At 40.4% G+C, this 10,807-nt stretch overlaps 1 pseudogene; it reads right to left on the bottom strand.

The window, feature by feature from the left end:
- Positions 1 to 774: 774 nt before the first annotated feature.
- Positions 775 to 10,807, bottom strand: part of LOC110212337 (cytochrome c pseudogene) — a 53,737-nt pseudogene continuing 43,704 nt past the window's right edge.

Here is a 10,807-nt window from a genome sequence, read left to right as displayed (position 1 = left end):
AAGAAAGAAAGAAAGAAAGAAAGAAAGAAAGAAAGAAAGAAAGAATCAGAAAAGTATGATAGCTTGGTTGTAGATGAAATTATGACCTAACCACAGAAAACAATTATACTCACTTAAACACAAACCTACCTAATGTACATAATTCCTTTATTAGGACTGCTGGAACCAGGAGAACATTGTACACAGTAACAGCCATGTTGTGTGATGACTAATATTGATAGATTTAACCCTTCTCAGGAATACAAGGATCTAAGACATCTCCAAAGGCCTCGCGATGGAAAATGCTATCCACATCCAAAGAAAAAAGTATGGACTTTGAATGCAGATCGAAGCATACTATTTGCAATTTTTTTTCTGTTTTGTTTCCTCTTTCTGGTGGTTCCTCCTATAGGTTCTAATTCTTACAACATCAGTAATGTGAAAATACATTTAATAGAAATGTATATGTATAGCCTATATCAGATTGCATGCTGTCTCGAGGAGGGAGGTGAGGAGGGAGGGGGAGAAAAAATTAAAACTCAAAAGCTTAGGGAAGTGATTGTTGGTAATTCAAAATAAATTAATTTAAAATAAAATAAAATAAAAATCTTTTAAATGCAAAAAAAGGACTGCTGAACAAAAATATTTAAACAGCCATTCATGATCAAAGTTCTCTAGCTGATGAAACCTTTTTAAATAGGTAGGGATATGGCACATGTTAAAAAGAAAAGAAAAGAAAAGAAAAGAAAATCTCATGGGACGTCTTTTTGTAATAAATAAGGCAGCAGACCACTATTATTCATTGGTGGCATCTTTGAGATCTGCTATCATCTGCCCTTTCTGCTTTCTTCTTAATGGCCGTAAAGATCATTTTTATTCCAGTGATATGCTTCTTGAGGTTTTCCAAGTATTCAATCAAAATGTATCCTCTCTCCAGACGACACCTTTGTTTTTGTGGGCATCTGTGAGAATCCTGGAGTCTGACCAGTCTTTCAGCCATAGTGGATACTCAGATTAATGTCAATCTTGTATTTGCCTCCCTTTTCAACTGTGTGGCACTATATGCATTTCTGAACAAAATTTTTCTTGTCTTTTTCAACATCACCTGTTGTGAATTCTGCTTGTCCCAAATACACACACACATGCTCACTCAGTCTCAAGCTGCCATCTCAACTTTTTCCTTTCTCCTTTGCTGGACCTTCACCTAGGTCATGCCTGCTAACCATAAATGTCCCATAGGGCTCTTTTCTAGGCCTTCTTCTTTTCTCCCTCTATATGATTTCATTTGCTCATTTCATGAGCTCCCATGGATTCAGTGATCATTTCTGATGTTTCTCCTATCTACTTCTTCAGCTCTAACCTCTCTGATGATTTCCAGTCTCACATCTCCAACTGTCAATTGGACATCTCAAAATGAATATTCTATAGACTTCTTACACTCAACAGTCCAAAACTACATTCTCTATCTTTCCCCCCAAACCCTCCATTTTCCTAACTTCCCTATTACTATTAAGGGTACCATCAACCTCTCAGTCACTCAGGCTAGGAACCTCGGTGTCATCTGTCTTGACTCCTCACTCTCTCTCACCACCAACCCCACCCCCCAGCTAATCTGTTGACAAGTCCTATTGCTTCTAACTTCGTAACATCTCTCATACCTGACTTCTCTCCTTTGGCACTACCACCACCCTAGTATAGGCTCCTATCACCTCTTTCTTGCACTATTGCAATAAATTGCCGGTTATCTGCCTATCACACGTCTCTCTCTCTCCACTCCAGTCTATCCTTCACTCAGCTGTCAAAGTGATCTTTTTAAAGCACAGGTCTGACCATGTCACACACACACACACACACACACACACAACACACACCCTCAGACAATAAACTCCAATGGCTCCCTATAACCATCAGGATCACATATAAAATCCTTTGGCATTCAGAGCCTTTCACAACTTGTCCACTTTTCTAGTGTTCTTACACTTTACCTGTACCACTCCCTCCCCCCAGCACTCTTCAGTATAGTAACACTGACCTCTCTGATGTACCTTAAATAAAACATTTATCTCCTGACTGGGCATCTAAAATTTTTTTAACATTTTTTTGTTAAAACCATGAGTTCCAAATTCTCTCCCTTCCTACCTACCCCCAATTGAAAAGGCAAACAATTTGATATAATTTATACATGTGCAGTCATGCAAAACATATTTCCATATTAGTCAAGTTGTGAAAGAAAACAAATAAAAAACCCAGAAAAATGCAGTTTTAAAAAGTATGCTTCAATCTGCATTCAGGCTCCCTTGAGTTCTTTCTCTGGAGATTTTTCATCCTAAGCCTTCAGAATTATCTTGGATCATTGTATTTTTTTTTTGGCTGGGCAATGGGGTTAAGTGACTTGCCCAAGGTCACACAGCTAGTAAGTGTTAAGTGTCTGAGACCAAATTTTAACTCAGGTCCTCCTGACTCCAGGGCCAGTGCTCTATCCTTGGATCATTGTATTGCTGAGAATAGCTAAGTCATTCACAGTCGATCATTGAACAATTTAGCTATTATTGTGCACAATAATCTCCTGATTCTGCTCATTCCACTTTGCATCAGTTCCTGTAAGTCTTTGCAGGTTTTTCTGAGACCATCCTGCTTGTCATTTCTTATAGCACAATAGTATTCCATCGCAATCATATATTACAATTTGTTCAGCCATTCTCCAATTGATGGGCATCCCTTTCATTTCCAATTCTTTGCCACCACTAAAAGAGCTGCTATAAATATTTGTGTACACATAGGTCCCTTTTATTTTTAATCTCTTCCAAATACAGATCTAGTCCGATCGGGCATTTTGACTAGCTATCTCTCACACCTTGAATGCTCTCCCTCCTTATCTCCATTTCCTGGCTTCCCAGCCTTCCTTCAAGTCCCAGCTAAAATTTCACCTTCTACAGGAGGACTTTCCCTGATCTTCTTGATTCTGGTACCCTCCCTCTGTTGAAGACTTCCAGGTTATCCAATATAGCTTGGGTATACATCATTGTTTGCATGTTGTCTCCTCCATTCAACTGTGAGCTCCTTGAGGGACTTTCTTTTGACTTTTTTGTATCCCCAGCACTTAGCACAATGACTGGTACATAGCAGGCACTTAATTAATATTTATTGACTGACTTCCTAAAATGTAATGCCCAGAGGTGAATGAAATATTTCAACTGGGAAAATTACTTCCTTAATACTAGACTCTGAGCCTCTCAAATTAGTCTAAGAATACCTTAATTTTTTTGCCTACCATGCCATACTATTGATTCATGTTGAACTTTCAGTCCACCAAGAATGCTAGATTTTTTTCAGACAAAGTGCTGTCTAATCAAGTCTTCTCTATCTTATACTTAAAAGTTAAGTTTTAACGCAAGTGTAAGAATTTACATTTATCTCTATTAAAGTCCATCCAACTACAATGTTCTACCCTGTCAAGATATTTTTGAATCCTGACTGTCATCCAAAATGTTATCTATCCCCCTCAGCTTTGTGTCATCTGGAAATGTGGTCAGGAGGCCCCTTAGACCTTGAAACAAGTCATTTAGAAAAATGTTAAGAAGTGCAAAGTCAAGCACAGATCCCTAAGGAACTCTACTGGAAAGAGGCTTCCTTTCCAGTTGGCATCAGACCATCAGTGGCTACTCTTTGGGTCCAGCTCCTCCATCGGCTCTGAATCTGCTGTCATCTGACCCACATCTCTCCATCTTTTCCATAAGAATAGTGTATGAGACTTTGTCAGATGTTTGGCTAAAATTTAGGTGAATTCTCGCTACGACACCCCCTGACAGACCAATCTAGTAACTCGGACAAGAAGTGAAGCATTTCACTTGACCACTCCTCTTGCTGTTTCACTTTTATCCTGAACTGAACAAACATCAAACAAAATGGGCATCGTCATGCACATAACATAACGTGAGACGGTCATGCCTGAAAACGTAGACCTCTGCTATTTACAGTTTGTTTTACTTTTAGATAAATTATGAATTCAATGCACAACTCTCAATGACGTCCTACTTGGCTGTGATTCTTTGTTCCCATCCACGGATTTTTAAAAGATTGTCCCCCACGCGGCAGCTAGGTGGCACAGTGGATAGTCCACCTGCTCTGCAGGGCCTGAGTTCAAGTCTGCCCGCAGACACGTAACACTTAATAGCTGTGTGACCCTGGGCAAGTCACTTAACCCCACTGCCTAGCCCTCACAAAAATTTATCTTTCAGTGATCCTCTTTCCTTTTTTTTAAACTATCCTATCCCTATTCACCCTACCTCGATTAGAAATAAAGAAAAATAAAGCCCATGTAACAAATATGCATAGTTGAACAAAATAAATTACCACATCATCTGACAATCGTACATTTTATTCTGTAACTTGGACCCATCATCTTTCTGTCAGTAGGTGCATAGCATGCTTCATCATCAGTCCTCTGAAATTGTGGTTAATCATTAAACTGATCAGAGTTCTTAAGTCTTTCAAAGTTGTTTTTCTTTACAATGCTGTATTATTGTACAAATTGTTCTCCTGATTCTGTTCACTTCCCTCTATACTAGGTCATACCAGCCTTCCCAGGTTTCTCTAAAATCTTTCCATTTTGGCATTTCTTCCAATACAATAATATTCCATTACATTCATAAACCATGATTTGTTTAACCATCCACCCACTGAAGGACACTTTCTTGGTGTCCAGGTCTTTGCTATAATAATATTTTTAAAGCTATTATAGTTGTATACAGATGGGTCCTTTTCCTCTTTCTTTTGATGCCTTTGGAGTATGGGCATGGTAGTGGTATTGCTGGGGCAGCAGGTATGCACAGCTCAGTAACTTTCTGAGCATGGCACTAGACTGCTTTCTAGAATGCCTGGACCAGTTCGCAGCCCCACCAACAGTGCATTGGTCTGCCTGATCTCCTGAAGCCCCTACATTTGTGATTTTTATGATCTTTGATAATCTCATGAGCATGAGGTGGGATCTCAGGGTTTTCTAAATGTACATTTCTCTGATTAGTTGTGATTTGGAGATTTTTTTATATGGTTGCTGACAGCTTGGGTTTCTTCCTTTGAAAACTGTTCATATGCTTTGCCCATTTGATATGGCCTCTTCTTGATAAAGCTATGCTGGCTCTTTTTGGTCACCACTTCCTTTTCTAGATGCCCACTAATCATCTCTTTAATAATATGTTCTAGAATTTTAACAGGAATTCAACTTACTAGCCTACAGTCCACAGACTCAATTTGCTTCCCTTTCATGAAAATCATGGCAATCTTTGTCTTTTTCCAAGCCCAGTGCCTTTTCCGTTCTCTGTGATTCTTTTAAACAACATTGACAGGGCTCAGCAATTTCTGCCAATTCTTTCGGCATCCTTGAATGTAACGTAAAGGCCAGGTGACTTGAACTCGTCCAGGGGAGCTGGGTGCTGCCTTGCTATTTCTTTTTTATCCTGGGTAATAGCTCTCTATCAGGCTTTTCACTGCTGTTGCTGTTCTGTCTTTGATAGTCCAATGGTCAGTCATTGTCCTTAGCAAAAAAGAGAAACATAATAAGAGTTGAGCATCTCTGCTTTGTCACGAATGAATGAGTGAACAAAAAAGCATTTTTTGAAGTGCTTACTATGTGCAAAACAATGAGCCAAGCAATAGGGGTACAAAGAGAAAAGAGTCCCTGCTCTGTTGCAATTCTAATAGGATGACATATATAGAAGAACAGTTACAGGGTAGATGTGAAGGCCTGGTGGTTTTTAGGGCACAGCAGCAAGACAGACTTCAATGCATCATTTTTAGTGTGGTTTCCATTGATAAAAAACAATCTTATCTCCATCCGATGTTGAATTCTTGGACAGTGAGAAGGACCTTGGTGAGGAGAGCCTTCTTTTCTGAGTCTTCAATAACTGAGGTAGTTGACAGGTGAAATCCCCACAAGGGCTGCTCCCCTGTCCAATGTCATTGGAGACCAGAGCTGGTCTGATGGGCAGAGGGCCAAGTCTATTCCACAGGCTCCTGGGCTTACCTTCCCAGTAGTGGCAGTGTGGTAAGCAGTTGACATTGGTAGGGCAGAAAATAGAGGGGGGGAGGATACAGCCTTCACAGAGGTTGCTTTCCTGAATGATAACTGTAAGGTGATAAGCTTTTCACATGTCATCCACCTGAGCAGTGGTTTGATGCCATCTTTGATTTTCCTCTTTTCTTCAATATACCTTTTGTTTAGAAAATAATCATAATGGCTAACATTTATATAGTGTTTACTATGTGCCAGGTGCTGTACTAAATGCTTTACAAGGATTATCTCATTTGATCCTCACAAGAACCTTGGGAGTAAATGTTATTATTACCCCCATTTTTCAGATAAGGAAACTGAGGCAATCAGAGGGGGTATGACTATAGAGCTAGTAAGTGCCTGAGGCTAGATTTGAACTCAGGTCCTCCTGACTCCAGGTCCAGTGCTGTATCCATTGCATCACCTAACTATTGCTGTTAGTTGCGCCTCCTAGGCCCCCAACATGGCGAGTGCCCCAAGAGCACCAAATTATCTCAGTCAAGAGGAAAGACAGCCCTGCCCTAGCATTCCACTAAGCTAGTTCTAAACTCTAGTACTCTGACACTATGCTTAAAGGATCCCGGCACATTTTTTATTCAGCTTCTATCACCTGCCTTTGCTTTTATCTTCTATACATGTCTTTTTAAAATTCCAAGGTGATTGGAGAGTTTCCTATGCATCCACATTACTCTCTTTAGAAAGCTTTCCATTTCCTCTCTGGAATATTTTATCCTCATGTCTTCAGAATTTCATTACTGAGAGCTTCCTATTCTTCGTAAGTTTCTTCTGCTATAAAAATTTTGGCCGTAGAATCTTAACTACCCTCTCTCTGAACCCCTTGAAATCTGTTTCCCTAAAGTCTAAAGTGCATGTCAACCTATTCCCAGCTTTCTTCTTCCTCTCTAGCATAAATTCTAAGAATGAGTGGTCACTTTCTCATAAGGGTACCATAATTCCCAGTCCAACAACCAGTTCCTCTTTTTTTGTTGAGTATTAGGTCTAAAATAGAACTTCACCTTACTGATGCCTTCACTTTTCAAAGGATGAAATCATTAAATCAGGTCAAGAAATTCTGCTTTGTCTAGAATATCAAGGGAACTAATCCAAAGAAATGCAAGGGAAGGTGGCCTAGCCGTACCAGATCTTACATTATATTATAAAGCAGCAATCATCAAAACTACTTGACACTGGCTGAGAAATAGAGGGGTGGCTCAGTGGAATAGGTTAAGTATGCAAGACACAACAATCAATAACTGTACTAATCTACTCTTTGATAAACCCAAAGACTCCAGTTTCTGGGATAAGAAATCACTGTTTAGCAAAAACTGCTGGGAAAACTGGAAAAAAGTATGGCAGAAATTGGGCATAGACCAACATCTTATGCCCTATACCAAGATAAAGTCAAAATGGGTACATGATTTAGATATAAAGCCTCATACTATAAGCAAACTAGAAGAGCAAGAAAGGAATAGTTTACCTTTCAGATCTATGGAGAAAGGAAGAACTTATGACCAAACAAGAGGTAGAGAACATTATGAAATGCAAAATGGACAATTTTGATTACATTAAATTGAAAAGTTTGGCACAAACAAAGCCAATGAATCCAAGATTAGGAGGGAAGCAGAAAACTGGGGAAAACTTTTACAACCAGTATCTCTGATAAAGGCCTAATTTCTAAAATATATGGAGATCTAAGTTAAATTTATAAGAATACCAGTCATTCCCCAATTGATAAATGGTCAAAGGATACAAATAGGCAGTTTTTAGAGGAAGAAACTAAAGCTGTCTATAGTCATATGAGGAAATGTTTTAAATCACTATTGATTAAAGAAATGCAAATCAAAAATGCAAATCTGAGGTACCACATCACACCGATCAGATTGGCTAACATGACAGAACAGGACAATGATAAAAGTTGGAGAAGATGTGGGAAAATTGCAACACTAATACATTATTGGTGGAGTTATGAAATGATCTAACTGTTTTGGAAAGCAATTTGGAACTATGTCCAAAAGGCTATAAAATTGTGCACACCCTTTGACCCAGCAATACCACTTCTAGGTCTGTATCCCAAAGAGATCATAAAAATGGGAAAGGGAGTCACATGTACAAAAATATTCATAGCAGCTCTTTTTGTGGTGGCAAAGAATTGGACATTGAGGGGATGCCCATCAATTGGGGAATGGCTGAACAAGTTGTGGTATATGAATGTAATGGAATATTATTGTGCTACAAGAAATGATGAGCAGTCAGACTTCAAAAAGACCTGGAAAGACTTACATGAACTGATGCAGAGTGAAATGAGAGAACCAGAGGAACATTGTATACAGTAACAGCCACATTGTGGGATGACTGACTTTGATAGACTTGGCTCTTCACAGCAATGCAAGAATCTAAGACAATTCCAAGACTCATGATGGAAATTGCTATCCACATCCAGAGAAAGAACTATGGAGTCTGAATGCAGATGGAAGCATACTATTTGCTCTCCTTTTCCTTCATTGTTTTGTTTTATTCCTTCATTCTCATGGTTCCTCCCATTAGTTCTAATTGTTCTTTACATCATGACTAATGGGAAAATATGCTTAATATGAATGTATAAGTAGAGCCTATATCAGATTACACTCTGTCTTGGGCGGAGGGGAGAGTAATAGGAGGTAGAGAAAATTTAAAACTAGAAATCATATAGAAATGAATGTTGAAAACTAAAAATAAATAAATTGTCAAGGAAAAAAAAGAAAGAAATTCTGCTTTGGGCACACAGAGAATTTCAGCAGGTCTGAATAACTGAAGCCTTCCATCCCCACTATATCATATCTTTGTGCCAGGGTTGTAGTCTGTTCCCTGAACTCCTTCTATCCAGGTGGTCTGTAGTGTATTCTCATGGCAATATCATTTCTGTTTCTGCTTCCACTGGTTTTCATCCAAATGTTATCCGGCATGTTTCCTCTATGTGGCTCCTGGATTTCTTCACATTAGTGTATCTTTTCAATATACAATGCTACTCTACCTCTCCTCCCTTTAGCTATCTTATTTCTTTTGAATAAGATATTTCCTTCCAGAGCTTTATTCCCCTCATCTTTCTCACCCTACCGAGTCTCAGCCTTTTCTGTGAGATCAAATTTGCCTAGGATCTCTAGTCTATCTTGTTACTCACACTTAGCACAACCTGTGTCATGTCTTCAGTCACTGAGAACTCTTCACATGTAGAACCACAGAGACTTGTCTGACCTCCTTTGCTTAGGGGGAGGTAGCAGTGGCCAAAGGGGCTGTCCCTTTGTTCCCTATTCCTATCCCAGGATGAACAAGAGTCATAGGATTTAAAAGGGGAAGGGACTGTAAAGTTCATCAGTCTAAACCTTTCGTTTTTGAGTCGAGAAAACTTAAGCTCAGATAGGTTATAGGAAATGCCCCCAGGATATACTATCCCAGGCCATGCCTCTACTCTCTGTGAACTCCCATGGTCATTTCAACTACGGATTCTAGGGGATCAGACTCTGGCTCTCAAAGATGGGAATCTTACTGGGGAATGGCTTATCCTATGGAAATTCTGCGTCAATTGGACTTCCAGATTTTATGAATTCAGATATAAAGACTGTTACTATAAGCAAACTAGAAGAGCAAGGAAGGAACAGTTTACCTTTCAGATCTATGGAGAAAGGAAGAGCTTATGACCAAACAAGAGATAGAGAACATTATGAAATGCAAAATGGACAATGTTGATTACATTAAATTGAAAAGTTATTTTCAGTTAGCTATGCTTAGGACAGGAAACTGTCTCTTCTCTATCATCACCATTCCATCCCAGAGGAAGAGAAGTGTGGGGCCACCTCACACTTCTCGCTCCCAAAATCAGACAGCCTGAAGAAGCAATGATCCCTCCTATTCATTCCTCGCAATCCGAACTCAGGGCCTGGGAGAAAGCACTAAGGAAGGGGCCCTATCCGAGGGTCTGGTCTGGACTTGAGATTCCTGGAGATAGAATCCACAATTGAAATCATCAAACGTCGGACTAGGAAAGGATAGCTGTTCCAGCCCTTTCATTGTGCAGATGAGGAAACTGAGGTCCATAGACATGTCTAACACTGCACAGCAAGTTAGTGGCAGAGGCACTTCATGAACCCAGGTTTCCCGTCTCCCAGCCCATTTTTCTTTCCACTATACCATGACTTCCCTACCAAGGGTGTGGGGGAATCTTGATTTAGCTGCCTGACTGTGGCTCCCAACGCACTGGTCCAGAACAATCTTTAGTTACCCCTCTCACACTCTTCAGCATTGGCAGAGGGTAATTGCTGTTCCTACTGAGGCTGTCTTGTCTGAGTTGAAATGAGGGTGTTGGGTGTGATCCACATCTGTGCTTTCCCTGAGATCTGACCTCCAACCCAAAGCTGCTCTTGGACCCAAGAGTGAGGATTGTCAGCTTTCACTTCACCAGCCCCCCACCCCATTTTAAAGTGGCAGATAGAGTGAGCCTGTGTTTTCCTTGGAAGCAGACGGGCTCCAGCTGAATCCTTCTCCCACCCCAGCTATAAAACCAGCTGTCTGCGTGTGGGGGAGACACCAGCCCTCCCCACTGGCGAAACAGGCTAAAGAGGCCAGCCGAGGCAGCCAATCCTCCCCAGCACCCCAGGGGACCTCATTGGCAGTTCTGTGCAGTGGCTCAGCATGCTGGGGAGGGGGGAGAGTGCCGGGTCAGCCAAGCGGACATCTGGAGAGCTCTGTGTCCCTGCATTGCCTCATGTTCGACACTGGTGTGCACAGATCACGTCGTACACACGA

The sequence above is a fragment of the Phascolarctos cinereus genome, unplaced genomic scaffold, assembly GCF_003287225.1.
Source record: "Phascolarctos cinereus isolate Bilbo 61053 unplaced genomic scaffold, phaCin_HiC Scaffold_2;HRSCAF=192, whole genome shotgun sequence".
Lineage (NCBI taxonomy): Eukaryota > Metazoa > Chordata > Mammalia > Diprotodontia > Phascolarctidae > Phascolarctos > Phascolarctos cinereus.
The sequence above is the reverse complement of the archived record's forward strand: the minus strand, read 5'-3'. Positions and strand labels throughout refer to the sequence as shown.